General features: G+C 34.7%; 1 protein-coding gene across 3 annotated transcripts in view; it reads left to right on the top strand.

The window, feature by feature from the left end:
• Window positions 1–6,340: 6,340 nt before the first annotated feature.
• The window catches only part of LOC125052952 (tyrosine kinase receptor Cad96Ca), a 59,024-nt gene continuing 49,303 nt past the window's right edge, over window positions 6,341–16,061 (top strand). For 2 of the 3 annotated variants that reach the window (XM_047654060.1, XM_047654058.1), the window contains exon 1: window positions 6,341–6,551. The gene's annotated coding sequence lies outside the window, so the exon portion shown is untranslated. The remainder of the gene's footprint in view (window positions 6,552–16,061) is intronic. The other variant, XM_047654059.1, reaches the window with a different exon arrangement.

The raw sequence follows: 16,061 nt of genomic DNA, 5'->3' as shown, positions 1-16,061 counted from the left end.
GAAAAAATTGTGGAATATATAAAGGCGGCAAACAAAACCCCAAGAACGGGTCTCGCGAGGAATTGCGTCCCGGCTCGCCCATGAATATTGTTAACAAAAATATTACAGATGTAGCCGGGGCGTCTTTCGCGAGACGTGTGATGTGCAAAGGTCCCTGGACACAATGGCAGGGGAGTAGAGAAGTGATATATTAAAAAAAAAAAAAAAAAAAAACAGAGTGCACTCAAGAGCACGATAAAAATTTATACAAATTTTATTACAGACATCTGAAAATGTTCTTAAGTGATCATCAAATATTAACGGTAATAAAATAAGGATGTAAGTTAATTTTAAACATAACTTGATTAAATTGCAGCTGCATTTTTAACTTCTTTTACTAAAGTGCAATTGAAATAAGTTTTTATCGAGAAAACGGTGAAATGGGTTATTTAACGTTAGAGTTTGTTCAGAGGTCTTAGCTACTTAGCTTAGCTTTTACTTATAGGATGTTTCCACTGATAGGATAGTGTCCAGGAACTTCTTTCCATATCTAATATCTTCGTTTGTACTCGTTTTTGTACTAAAAAGATATAAAAAAAAACTTTGGTGCTACAACCTTTTTAGGTCTGGGCCTCAGATTTCTATATCTGTTTCATGATCGTTTGTCAATCTAACAGGCAACTAGGTGATTCTCTTCTATGCCTGACACACGCCGTCGTCTTTTTGGGTCTAAGTCAAACCGGTTTTCTCACGATGTCTTCCTTCACCGTTCAAGTTAAGTTAATTGCGCACATAGAAAGAAAGTACATTGGTGCACAGGAGATCGCACCTACGACCTCAGGGATGACAGTCACAGGCTGAAGCCACTAGGCCAACACTGCTCACTAAAAAGATAGTTGTAGATAAAATAAAATCATAAAATCATTTGTGTGGCGCGTCTTGCGAGAAATGGCTGGCTGAAATATTACAATTTACAATATTCATGGGCGAGCCGGGGCGCAATTGCTTGCGAAACTCGTTCTTTTATTCTTTTACATAATAATATGTAATAATTTTGTCGCAGAACCGTTTAAGGCACGGTCTGTGCTTTTATAACATGTCATGTAGGCCGTTTCGGTCTATCTGTGTTCATTGCTCCAGGTCGTGCCCACGAGAATGTAAGTGCGTGCTCCTATTTCACCATGCCTACTGCTGATACAGGACAAATCTTCATTTTTAATTTATTTCGTAATTATTTATTACTTATGATGTCATGTGGAACATGGTGTAATGGGTGCAGCTCCTTATAGACCACAAGCCCATGAACAAAAAATACCTGTGAAATGACCCAACCTGAATTACGCTTAGAAGGCTGTTACTATATCTGAAAATTGCTCTGAGCACTATGCCGTCATTTCTGAGCGGTACATGTGAGTACGTGAGTGAATGGACTTTCTCATGTACAATGGGGGAATTTCGACTAATTATTAATGTACGGCTTTGTTATAAGTGTATAGATGATTAAAAATAAATGTCGAAAAACCTAGTGCCGTACAAAAGTGATGGTGCCGGAAGTCGGTGCAAATTTTTAATTCGACGACAGTTGCAGAAGCAATATAGGTCATTTATTACTGTACGGCATTTGTGTGATTCCTTTTGGACACATATACAGATACTTTACCCGTAAACGCCGTACATATTCCCAGCGGAGCGGTCGAAAGCCAAGGGTCGCAACATATGTCTGATTAGCATATAGGTGATGATGATATGAAACAACATAAAATTAAATGATCTTGAGAGTACTTCACAAATAGGTAACATTTTCCAGCATGCCGTACATTTTTTGTGGAACACATAGGTGTATGGGGTAAATTACTTTCCTCAGAAAAGAGTCATTTTCCGGTGACTTTTATCTGTACGGCAATAACACAGGTTATTAATACTTTAGACAATCTTCAATAAAAGATAAATGCCGTACACTTTCGATAGTCCGCTACCACCGCCTACCAATACAGGGCGTCCCAAAGTTATGGGAAATGAAGGGAAAGTACCTTAAATATCGTAGATAGGGTATTTTACTAAAAGAAGACTTTATGTTATTTTTAAAAGGTATTAATTCTGCATTCAAAGATTTTTTAAAAATAACTTGCCTCGTCTGGGAATCGAACCGACTTAAATGTAAAAAAAACACCCCTACTTTTATGATGCCAATCGAAAGAATGGCCAAAAACTAATAACTCTTCTTAAGTAACATAGTATTTTAAAAGAAAGTAAGAGCGTGAATATATCTTTCTAATCAAATTAAAAACATTATCTATCGTATTCGGCCTAAAAAAATCCCCTACGAGTCTGTTACTTTAGAAAAGTTATTAGGTTTTGGCCATTCTTTCGCTTGGCATCATAAAAGTAGGGGTGTTTTTTTTTAAATTTAAGCCGGTTCGATTTCCAGACGAGGCAAGTAGTTTTTAAAAAATCTTTGAATGCAGAATTACTAACTTTTAAAAATAGCATAAAGTCTTCTTTTAGTAAAATACCCTATCTGCGATATTTAAGGTACTTTCCCTTCATGTCTCATAACTTTGGGACGCCCTGTATTATATTTTTATTTTTGTTAAAAATATTTTTCCTTTACCTCTCTCTGCTGGTACGATAAGGCTGTAAATATACTTTACAGCCTTATGGTAGTATACTCAGATATGTACAGTTATTAATGACCTTAAGGGACACCTCAAACGTCGTCGAAGTTTTTATCAGCTGTAAAGAATAACCTGGAGTAAAATGTACGGCATCTGGTTTTTTTTGTTTATTTATATTTGTTACATATAAAATAACAATAATCTTTGAAAATAGTACTCCCCATATTACTCTAGGAGCATTTGAAAAGTCATCTAAATTTCGGAAATTTCATATATTTTTTATCATAATATTTTTATTTGTTACCATTTATAATGAACGGCTATAATGTACAACGGTAATATTTAGTAACATTATGTAAAAAAACAAGTTGCCGTACATTATTCTCTGATCTTACAGCAGTAAGAACTTGGTAAATCCTGAAATTTCGATAAATATTTAATTACACAAATATTAACTATAATATTTGGACGGCATAATTATAAAACATTATTGTCCGTGTTAAATAATATTTTGAACATGTTGCCGTACATTTTACAATGACCTTAGGGTATATGGGTGTAGGGGTAGGGTTCCGACCCTTGGCTTTCGACCGCTCCGCTGAGAATATGTACGGCGTTTACTGGTAAAGTATCTGTATATGTGTCCAAAAGGAATCACACAAATGCCGTACAGTAATAAATGACCTATATTGCTTCTGCAACTGTCGTCAAATTAAAAATTTGCACCGACTTCCAGCACCATCACTTTTGTACGGCACTAGGTTTTTCGACATTTATTTTTAATCATCTATACACTTATAACAAAGCCGTACATTAATAATTAGTCGAAATTCCCCCATTGTACCTGAGAAAGTCCATTCACTCACGTACTCACATGTACCGCTCAGAATTGACGGCATAGTGCTCAGAGCTATTTTCAGATATAGTAACAGCCTTCTAAGCGTAATTCAGGTTGGGTCATTTCACAGGTATTTTTTGTTCATGGGCTTGTGGTCTATTACAAAGTTTGTGTAAAACAAAAAACATGGCGATTAAAAAGGGTGGCGGATAGTTTATTGCCAGTTCTTCTCTTCCGTTCTTCGCCCTTGATTTGAGAACTGGCAGTAAATTTAAAATTAGAAGCATTTCATATATATACTTTTTTTTGTATGTTCATAAGTGTACATTGTGTTACCTATATGAATAAATAATTTTGACTTTTGAATATAGGGCAATGAGCACATGTTCCACCGTTTGTTCGTCATTATTGCCGGTACATCTTGGATAATGTGCGAAGACTCCGAGTCCTGTAAGAATTTGCGCCTTCTGGGATGTGAAACGCTTCCCTTCTGTTATATTTGTCGCTTACATCCAGCTCTGTAACATCTGTGACGAACGTTTTGTAGTTTCAGCTGTTTCACCTCCCAGGTAGCGCTCATTCCATACTTCTTACGTATTTTGTCTTATCTGGTCTTTAATATATGTTGCAACCAACTAGCTTAATTAGCCGTTCAATAAACAGCCTAGCCTCTTTACTAAACAGCGCCGTTTAACTAGCGGCCTGAATTATATTCAGCCGTAGCATTTGTTACATTTAATAAACTGACTAACTTATACTTAGGCCATTCATATGATCATTTGATACAAATAAAAAAGCTGAAATATCTGACATAAGAAATTCTTTATTTAATATACATATTTAAAATATAACTAATTAGTGTTCTTACGCTTTTTCTTAGTCTCAATACACTCTTTTATACTATTTTTCATTAATCTTTGGTAAACATCATCAAATGTTTTGTTTGCCGACGTTTGAAGTGGTTGGCAGAAAGTGGAACTAAATTGAAATGAACAGGATAGGCAAGTAATGTAACGTCATCGATTCAAGTCATTTGCCTAGCTGTTTGGTCAAATGACTGAAAATCATTCAGGCCGCTAGTTCAACGGCGCTGTTTAGTAAATAGACTAAGCTGTTAATTAAACGGCTAAATAAGCTAGTGGTGACCTATACATATGGGTATGCGGCGGATTCAGGTGCTGTTTTTAATTTTTCCGCTGCTTCTTTAGTTAACGTGTCCACAGACGTGTGCCTTTACCCAGAATATACTTGTATGACATCCACTTTTCCAGAACTCTTCTAGGCTTTGGTGGACCTCTACTTGGGGATCGAGAGATCGTCTACTCACAATTGCATCTAACGCCGACGTAGAGTCTTTATAGATCTTAGCGTTGCGCTTATTTTTATTTACGTGGTTAGTCGTGCTTCGCGTCGGCTTAAAAACTTTGTAGTGTAAAAATCTTCTTGTTCTTAATTTCCGTTTCATTCCTCTCCTATACTTGTTTTTCTGCCCTCCGTTAAAATATGTGCCGCCGTGCCTTCCGATGTCTTCCAGATTGGAGATCATTTAGTCGAGTTTCGTTTGTTTGGCAGGATGTGGGAGAGTCGATGTTTCATCATCACATTGGACTGTCGTATTCTGTTATTGTTATTTTTTCCCCGAAGTGTATTTTACAATGCACCAATTAAAAGTTGTCCCGTATCAGTCTTGATTTCACGGCCTGTTAAGATGGATCCAGATGCCATGTCATCAAGTTCCAATTTAATTAAAAATCATGCGATAGCGTCCCCAAACGCCTCTGCAATATGCGGCCTGAGGGGAAGTAAGAGGAAATTGCCGGACCGGCTCTTTGAATAGCATAGTCTGGCTTGGATCGAGACCAACATACCTAGCACCCTTCATTGTTATGAGATGGAAATTCACATTGGATATAAAAAAAGGTATGGTTAATTTAAACTAGCTGCTGTGGTCTCTGGCAGAATGTTCCACAAACAGTCTGGTCCTCAGCATAATGCTGAGCCAGGGCCAATTACAACCACAGCACACACGTTTTACACACTTGAAACGCACCTTATTCTTTAAAAGAAAAAAAAAAACATGTTATCTCTCATTCTTTTTTCTTTTTTTTTTATTATGATATTTTGTGTGTTTCTGTTTTTGTTTGTTTGTTAGTAATATATGTTATCTCTATGTTATGTCTATGCCTAATTCACAAAATACATACTGAATGGATGTAAAACTTTATGAGACTACATGCTTATAAGTTATAAGACACTGCAATATTCTTTCTGAAATTTTTTTAGTTCTATCACTTAAAATATCAATCATTTAATTTGATTTACGGACGCTGGAGCATTAAACATACTATGTGTATGTCCTTCGGGTTTTTTGAAGTCACAAGACTATGTGAAAAAGTGCCTTTAATGTTTACAGTTTTAAATTTATACTTTACCAAGTGAAATAAGCTCTAGATATAAGTCGTTGTATGTTTAATAAAAGTTGGCGAGTTTATGCATGGTGGAGGAAATGTCGCGTGTGAAAATTTTGTGGGAAAAAACCTAAAATGCCCTATAAGTAAGTAGTGAAGAGATGAGAAGAAAGTTGTATATAACGCGTCTGTATCACGTAACTGGTTAAAGCGATTGGTTGTATAAAAGAGATAAACTTTTTGTTAAAGTCAACAAAGAAAATATCCCATTCAAACTAGAAGTAGTTAATAACACGCAACAAAGACGTCATCGTGAACGTGTCAATTATGCACGGATATAAAAATCGAATCACTGTGTAATCAATCGATGGAACCTTCGAATAGATCATAATTATTGACAAATCAAATTAAATCTTAATTAAATGGTCTTAAGGTCGAAAATAACCTGTATGTAAGAAGTAAAACGAGTTGGTCGCGCCACTGTGCGGGGGGGAAGGCTCTCGCGCAGCCAGTGTGACGCTGACGCTCGATTAACGAGCGCGGTTTTAACGATTTCTTTAAAAAATCGAAACAGAACCGTGTATAGTGAAAGTGTATGATTTTAAAATTCGTTTCTATATCCTTAAGTGCAAGTGATTTAGTGAATATCGGGGCTATGTTATGTGATTTCCGGCTTTAAACATTGGATATAAAGACGGTAATTGCTTGCAGGTAATTATTACTGTTATTGATGATGTGGGTTTGTAATAAGTATTCAATTAGATGCAATAGAGATTTTGGGGAAATCTTGTAACTTTCTAATTTCGCGTTAAGTTGCACTCATGTTTGCCATTCAATTTTATTGACAAGTCAGTGAGTTGAGTATAACAATCTTCAGTAGCCATCTTAACCCCTTTTATAAAAGATAATATTTAAACAGAACCATGTCGAATATCATAAAGTTCATCATATCGAAAACGTTGGATATACTTGAAGAAAAAAATATAGTTTACAATATTAAAAACGCGATTTTTTTACTTATGGTGACATGGTGACTGGCAACCCGTGTTAAAAGTCAAAGGGCAGTGGATGACAAGTGAATTTTTTTAGCTCAAAAAAACAAGAATTTTGCAATCCTATTCCAATTGCATAAGAATATCATTCAAAACATTTGAAGATTTCATTTTCAGTAGGCATTAGCTCAATACATCCTATAATTTAAAGCATGTTGTAACAAGTTTCAAGATTCTCTTTCGTTCTTTATAACAAAATGATAGGCCAAAACCACTAGGGTTTCTGCTAACATTTCCTATCCTATTCGCGTTCCCAGTTAGCTATATTAGATGAAACATATATTATAAAACCTAGCTTATGTATCTTCAATTTTCCTTAAATAAGTTTTCAGCTTATACTACGTATCAATTATCATAATTGCCCCGTATGTGGGACACATCTATTCTGATAGTAACGTTATAATATTATCCTTCTTGATATTATGTTCTTTTTGATTTATTATAATAAACTACATATACTTATTAGGAAAATATGCATTGATACATATCAATTTTTGACTTCTACATTCCATATATTTTGTTTAAATTTACCCATAGAGTTTACTCTCTCGATCTCTGTAACACATTAATTGTTATGCAATCAATGGCGGCCGGATGTCATAACTGTTACGAACTTTCACTAAATATAAAATTTAAATATGTAATCTCCGGTTTTATTAAGAAAATATATTAAGGAGAACTCTATGATTTTGCTCAAAAAGGAAAAAGTATAGATTATTTTTATGATGATTAAAGCTTTAAGCGATAATCAGGACCAATTCCATCTACTTAAATATTTATAATAATTAGTAAAATCAATAACATTCTAAATCAATCCAAATACGTTTATTCAGTTTAGACGCGTCTTAACTCTTAGGGCATGCTTATGAATGTCAAAAACGTTTACAAAATTCGCGAAAGAGCAAGACTACGCCATCCGTTTGCAAAACTACCAGGAGGCCTTGTTCTGAGAAGAACGGGTAAGAAAGCCCAGCCAGTTTTACCCTCCCTCTAAATTACAATTATTCAAAAGAAAATGTCATAAACCACATCGTCAGCAAAAATATAATAGTGTGTGTGGTAATAGTGAAAGGATGTCGAATACAATTATTTCTATATTAAAAACTATCTATTGTTTTAAAACAATATGGGAATCATCGCGAGAGATTCGGTGACCCAAACTACTGAAAATCACGACAAACGTTAATTTAAAGATCTAGTTGAATTACCTTATCTATGCTAACTAGTAAAAGGTAAGAACCAAGCTTCTATCAAAGATTATTTATATTTAAATAACGTTTCCCTTATTATTGAAACGAGATAAAAAACACGCAATAACAATCTAATTACGTTTGATAATTGTCCGCTTATTATATTACCATTCAGAAAATAACCAGAAGTCTTCGCTTCCTTGTAATGAAGGTTACAAAGCCAGATATTTAAGCTTTTCGCTTTGAAATTTCATAAAATATTAGCTTAAAATAGGAATTTTTCGCCGTGGAGTACGTCCCAATGGAACATTGTTACTGAATATTATGCAAAGGACGTACCCCTTTGAAATATATAATGAATTCATGTATAGTGTAGTTAGTACCGAGTTAAATTATAATTAGCAGCTCATGTAATGTTAGGCCTAAATTTTGAATCACGATTAGAAACTTTGTTAATTAATTAGAAAGCTTATTCAATGATGACAAAGCTATAATAATGGTTTTGGACAATCACGTATAGAAAAGAGTGGTGGATTATATATGGTTTATAAGTACACTGTCACTTATATGAATAAATTTGTGTTGATTTTAAATATGATGCAGGGGCCTCATAGTCTAGCGGTCTTATTAAGTGGCAGCTAGGTGAGGGGTACCGGGTTCGATTCCCGGTTCGAGGGCAAGTTTTAATTTAATTTAAATTTGTTCTCGGCCTTTGGGAGGGTTGTGTGGCACCTAAACCGTACATGGAGGACACGGTCGAAGTTCTATGGCAAGCACGAATTATAAAAAAAAATCTTACATTTGACGCTGGCTAATGCACAAACCGTGCCAGAGCCATAAAAAAAATGATGCATAGTTCGTAAGTAGGTGAGATGAGGTACATTATATCATAAACTAAAACAACAGCTTTTATGAATGTGATGTTGTGATTTGCACATTGAGACATTCTGTGCCTGTTCCATTTATAAAGTAAAATACACTTATCCTGGACCAATACGAATATAAGTACAAAAATAACTTTTGGTAATTTTAAATATTTATTTAATCCTTTATTTATTTTGAATAATTAATACCTCGCACTTTCTTAAACACTTGATTTGTGAGGTGCAGACTGTAAATTTAGAACACCTTTGTTTAAACCACAAAGGTGTTCTAAATTTAAATTTGAAAATTAGAAAACGATACCACGATTACATAAGTTTCCATTAAGCACTTATAAAATTAGACTTTATTTATATAACATGCCCTTATCACTCCTAAGCACCTTCGAAATAATTAAAGCTAACAAAAACAGTGCTGAGAAATATGTAGTGACTTCTAACTTGCGACTGCAATCAACAGCTGAGTGTTTCCGTGCACTGAGTATGAGACGAGTCGACCCTATCCCGCATCAGCAGGCCGCGAACAGTCACACCGCCAGTGGGAGGGGGAGGGGCTCTGTCGGAACTGCTCGATGTCCGCTGCAAAAGAGGAGCTAGCATGGCTGAGCTATGCTGATGTTATAAATCTTATTAAACCCTAATTAATCATGGAATTTATTACCTAACCGTACTCATGTTTGTAGAAAGTATGTTTGAATTTTCTAAATAACTGTTCGACGCATAATGAGATTTAAATTGCTTTCAATTAGACCCAGCCAGAAACGTTAATTTAGAAAATATCTCTGATAAGAATTTTAATGGATTTACCCATAAGGTAATTTGTGTTTTGTTTATAAAAGGTGTCAATACTTTAAGGGAAAAGCGTTCTAAAAGAACTAGCATTTCCTTATGAGACGTGAATTGCAAACAACGATACAAAATAATTTATGCTATACAAATTCTTATTCTCTTTAATTAATTAAAACATCATGATTTTTGAAGTGAATAAAATAAGTTACAATTTTATGGCTTTATCCTAACCTAACCTGATCGAGCTTCTGTGTCCAAATGTCATCGTTATTTGGGTTTGAGACAATCCGTTTTCCTCTCGATGTTTGTCTTCATCGTAGACGGAAGTGTTAATTGCCCACATACTAACGTCCGAACCCAATAATTAATCCACAATCTCAGGTTGAACACAAACTGAGATCAGACCGTGACAGACGATCGATCTCCTATCTGCATCCCAATAACCAAACCCAACAAGACAATCCATTTTTTTCAACTGATAAAATGCTCTTTGTCGTTCCATTTTAGTTCCGAGTTTACACTCATCTTTGTCGATCGTAAACAAAATAAAGTAAATAAAACCGTATAAATAACATTAAAATATACATGTCAATGTTTAAAACATAACAAACAGTTTTTTTAATTATTTAAAAAACTGGTGTAAGTTAAAATCAGTAAAAATAATAAACTGTTGGTCTGTTGATAAAAATAAATCGAGCTTTCGTTAACCATCATTTGCATACAAAGGTACCACAGGCACCGATCCGACCTCCCATGGATAGCTTGTATCGACAGATGGCTGTTACAATGCGTCGATTGGTTATTAGCACAGTTGTTACAACATTTGGATTAAGATTACTATCTCGAAAATGGATTAAAGAAGAAAGAAGATAGGTTATTGGGTTCGGGTGTAAGAAAAAACCATTGGTGCATAGCCGAGATTCGATCGCAGACCTCATAGTTGTCGCACGCTTAAGCCATTAGCTCAATTCTATCGCTTCCTATTCAATTTTTACAAAAGCGAATCATCCAATACATCGCCAATTGTAAAATAATACGGTCAAAACCTTTATAGACGTTGAAGTTCGATTCGAAACCTCATTCCAATTTAATTCAGTTTTATGTAAGGCGACCGGATATTGACGATATTAAATTTTCAGTATTAGTCAAAAGTCAAAATCATTGATTCATATAGGTAACACAGTTTACACTTATGAACGTCAAAAAAGAAATATAATATATATATATATGTGATATATATATTAAATGCTTCTAATTTTTACATAAAGTGCCAGTTCTCAAATCAAGGGCGTGAAACAGCACTACTGAACAACTAAGCTAAGCTCTTCGTCCAACCTAAAAGGCTTGACTAGTGAACCATGTACTAGCCGGACCTACATAAACTGTTTTATTAAACATGCTGAATGTAATATGAACACGTGATCACAAGAGCTTTAAGTTGAACTCAATATCATTTTAACTGCAGGAATGTCGTAGAACTTTTTCAATTTTAAAGTGATTTAAAAAAGCTTTACCTACTTCGGGAATGAAGTTTGATAGGTTTCACTGAACAAGTGAAGTTTAATGTACAAAGTTCTATAAATATCTTTACTTACTGTCTGTTTGTTAATGCGAATATTTTATTCAGTATATAAGACTGATTGTGAGAGCAGTGTTGGCCTAGTGGCTTCGGCGTGCGACTCTCATCCCTGAAGGTCGTAGGTTCGATGCCCGGCTGTGCACCTATGGACTTTCTATGTGCGCATTGAGCATTCGCTCGAACGGTGAAGGAAAACATGGTGAGGAAACCGACATGTATCAGAACCAAAAAGTCGACGACGTGGGTCAGGCACAGGAGGCTGATCACCTACTTGCCTACTTAAAAAATTATCATGAAACAGATTCAGAAATCTGAGGCCCAGACCTAAAGAGGTTGTAGCGCCACTGGTTATATTATTATATATTAGAATGATAACATTTTTTTAAAATCAATTTGCGTTTAATAATATAACACCAATGAAAAATATTACTACTTTAATTAATAAACCATTTAAAGTAATGAATTAGTGTTAGTGCACGTTAGTATTAAGTGCTAAACAGTGAGTGAAATTTTTCAAAAAGTTGAGTTTGAGTTTAGACTTAAATTACTTATTAGTCTTAAGTAAGGCTAGATCGTAATGTTCCATGATGTTTTAGTAAAGGGCAAAGGCATAGATAAATAAAAGGAAATAAAAAATAATTTATTTGATAGATTTATTTTATATCATAATTTTTTCAAAGATTAAGGTTGGTAAGTATTTCACTGCATATAACTTGATTTAATAATCAAATAAAATTAAGCTTTAGAAATACTAAAATGTAAAAAAGGTTGAATTTAAAAAGCTTATATATAATGCGCATAATATACCAAATCTATTTTGTATTTATCTGATTGAATTCTGAATTAACTTCAACAAGGTTCAGGAAACACTGAATATAATAATAATAGTGATTTAGATTGGATGATTGGTCCATATTTTGTGAAATGCGTTAGTAACAATTCAGTAGGTCCATCGTAATATGTATATTTTGTTCGCCACATATCTATGTCATTATCTTACTGGGTACCTATATTGAGTCTAGCGGTGAGCGGCATGACAAGGCCATATTCAACGCAGTAGTGATTCAGGCAGAAGTAACCTATTCTAAGCCCACGAAGCGACCTTGGGGTTTCGCAGAGTGTAGTAACATTTGTATCAAACCTTTAGCTAGCAAGGCAAACGTAGCGACTATTATAATATTTTGATATGTTCCGGATTACAAAAAGTATCTCTATCGATCAAAATAGCTGGAGTCGTGTTAATCGTGTTGCGAATCAAATTATTTCCGCAATAGGCTTTTTCTAACCCTGCTATGTTATGGCCAATATTTTATGCACCTAACGTAAATTAAAAAATAATTTTTGTTCCGTGCGTGCAAGGTTGCGACATCAGCGCGGATATTGAGAGGCCTCCAACGAATATAAAAATGTCGGGATTGGTATCGCCGTCGCTATTGGAAATTACAGAGTATGGGCGCAGATTTGAAAACTAATTAAGACTTCTTTGTTGTTTTAAGTTTCATGTTTAAACTACAGAAATATATAGATATATAAGACTGTCCACTTGGACATATAATTAAGCAAACGACATATTATGTTAGAATAGAAAAAAATGGGTGTATATTGAAAAAAGTAGCGGTACAACCCATGCGCATATGATTTCTGTATCTTAATTATGAATAATATTCATTTGTTTTTTTATAGGTAAGTATGAGATCAGCCGTCTGTCTGGCACACGCCGTTGATTTTTAAGGCGTAAGGCATCCTTCGCAATATTTTCCTTCACAGCGAGTGTTAAAAACATTTAAAAAAAGTACATTGGTGCACAGCCGTGAGCGAACTTTTCTTACAAAACATTTAAAATGAATAACTTTCTACAAACAACAGGTATTACGACCCAAAATGCATCAACTTCACCTGTCAAGCAAACTAGTGAGGGCCAAGAATTTAACGAAAAACTCAACCCGGAAAGTAAAACCGGATTGTAGTACGCGGAAATGGTTTGCCAAATAATGTACTTTTATATAAAACTTTTGTAAGGACTATACGCGAAATATTTACACATGGAATGGTAACTTACTGTCCTCTCGATTACGAAACGAATTATGTAAATAATGCAACAAAATGGCGATTATATTCCCCAAAGAAGTTTTATTTAGCATCAAATAAAGTTGAAGTCTTTCTCTTTTCGTCAAAGCGTAAACATAATTAGATAGAAAGAGACGGACACGTTAAAAGAATGAATAACCTAAATAGGTGTATATTGTATAGTCCTTACGTTCTAGAGACTCTTGAACGTTTATGCTAATTAAAGATTTAAGTTGGCGCTTGGTAGTAGTACTGCATGACCCCCGAGCAGGTGCTTTCCTTGCTGAATGAATAAGTATCGCAATACAGAGAGCAAATGCAGCCATTAAACACTGCCACAGAGAACAAAAAAAGTTATTTTAGCTTTTTATTAATCCATTTTTAATTATTGTTATTCTTACTATGTATGTTAAAAACATTATAAATTCTATTTGTGTGTTATTAGATTAAAATTTTGTAGCTTTAAGCAGTGCTTAGAGCAGTGTCGGACTAGTGGCTTTATGGTGCGACACTCATCCCTGAGATGGTACATTCAAACCCGGCTTTTTTATGTGCGCATTTAACATTCGCTCGAACGGTGAAGGAAAACATCGTAAAAACCAGATTGCCTTGATTTTTTTGGAGCTATAACACGGAGTATATCAAACTTTGACTTCTACCATTTGATGTCGAACAAAATATATTTGAAGTACGTTTTACGATTACTCTTGAGGCCCATTTATATGGAGAGAGTTTCTCGCACGTTTTGGTGCGAGAAATCGTACGCGACTATCACCAGTAATAATCACCAAAGCATTATCGTTTCAAAATGTTTACATTTAGGCAAGAACTAAATTCTCATCTACGATTATGTCATACGAGATTCGCCAGTGATTTATCATTCGAGTTTAGTGATTACCAGGGTATTGGTCTCAAAAATGACACAAAAATCCTCTTAATTTTGGGGCTGCCGATAATATTGAGTTAATTGAACTTTAAGTTAGAAGTTACGAGTGTTTATGGAACACGGAAAATGAAAATTAGACCTATTTTTTACCCAAAATCTTATTTTCGGTTTCCGTTTAATTAATTCTTGTATTAATAATTTAAACACCGTCACGCACTGCACTCATGATAGCAATTGGCCCAAAACCTCGAAATACGATTATTGCTTTTGAAATTCTGTTTACACGGCCACATAAAATTTTCCATTACGAGGCAATTGTCGCCAAAGTGGAAGAGCGAGAGGTGTGAATGTTTAGACGAAGAAACTTTTTTATATTCTTTCGATAATCGTACCTTCGAGACGAGAAACTCTCTCCATCTAAATGGACCTTTAGCCAACTTCTTACCAAGTATTAAACGATTTGCGTTATCTCAAACGTCTCTTGTTGGCCTAAACTACATTTTCGGAGACGTTATTAGTCAGTCATGGTAGAGTTACTTATTCAGCGTTTTGCAAACGAAACTTGACGAAGTGTTTGCGTGTACACATACGAAGATATTGTTGGATTTAATCGTTTTTATATATTAAACTAGCAAACTCGGCGAACTCCGTTTCGCCACCAGATGGCTTCGTTTTATGTAACATTTCGTTTGGTGATCCCGCTTTTCTGTTGAAATTTTTCCTGAATTTTCAATTTAACCTCACGGAGCCCGAAACCTTTCCAACGAATGCAAAACCGTGGAAATCGGTTCGTGCGTTCTGGAGTTATAGCGTCAGGAAGGAAAACCCGACTTATTTATATTACAATTTCTAATGTAGATCGCGTCTCAACAGCCGCCGCGCCTTGTTATAAAAATACATTAAAACATATTAATACACTATGGCCATTTCAAAAGCCAAGTATTATAGTAATTTTACCACAAACAATACAATCGTTTAAACTGCAGAGCACGTGTCATGGTCAGTGACTTTGTATAACGGTAGCTATGCTTTGGCCGCGCCGGATCCGATCATAAATACCTCTTTGATTTCTCATCAATATTATATACAGATTTGCGTTAAACATTAAACGATCGTTTTCAAAGGAAATTGAATGCGCAATTGTATCTTTGAGTAATCTTACCTAGCCAGTCTCCCCAATACCTTCTTAACTGTAATCGTATTATTGCTTCAAATGTTATATGGGAGAAAATAAAAGAAATGTTTTAATGAAAAAAACTTGTTGGTTACCATGGCAACCTATGAATAAGTTATTCATTTTTCTTGATATGATATTTTTATATTCTTATATGTGATATTGTATCTTTGTCATTGCAACCACAACCTCTATTTATAAATTGCCGGAGTACTTTTAGATAACTATTTTATTAACATACATGCATGATTCTGTTCTATTATTTTGATATATTTCTTCCCTTCAATTATTTCAAAGCTTGAAATTGAGGCCGATCATTTCGTTGCCAGATAAGACTTCTAACCAGAAATAATTATTCTTAAATAACATTGAAATATGAACTTATTATGGATCCTCCACATGTGTCTGGGAACAATATGTGTAGGCGCTTATTATATCAAAAACTTTCGATCAGATAATAGCAGCCTTCAATAGAGAGTGAATGCTGGTACTGTAGCTAAAACGTACTTTCTACTCTTGCGTCATAAGTGATGACTTCGGATTTGTACACGGTGTTTTTGTAGAAACACCTGAACGTTGAATATACAAGTTACTAGACATAGA

Source organism: Pieris napi, chromosome 10, assembly GCF_905475465.1.
Source record: "Pieris napi chromosome 10, ilPieNapi1.2, whole genome shotgun sequence".
Taxonomy (NCBI): Eukaryota; Metazoa; Arthropoda; class Insecta; order Lepidoptera; family Pieridae; genus Pieris; species Pieris napi.
This window is presented reverse-complemented; position numbering and strand designations above follow the sequence as displayed.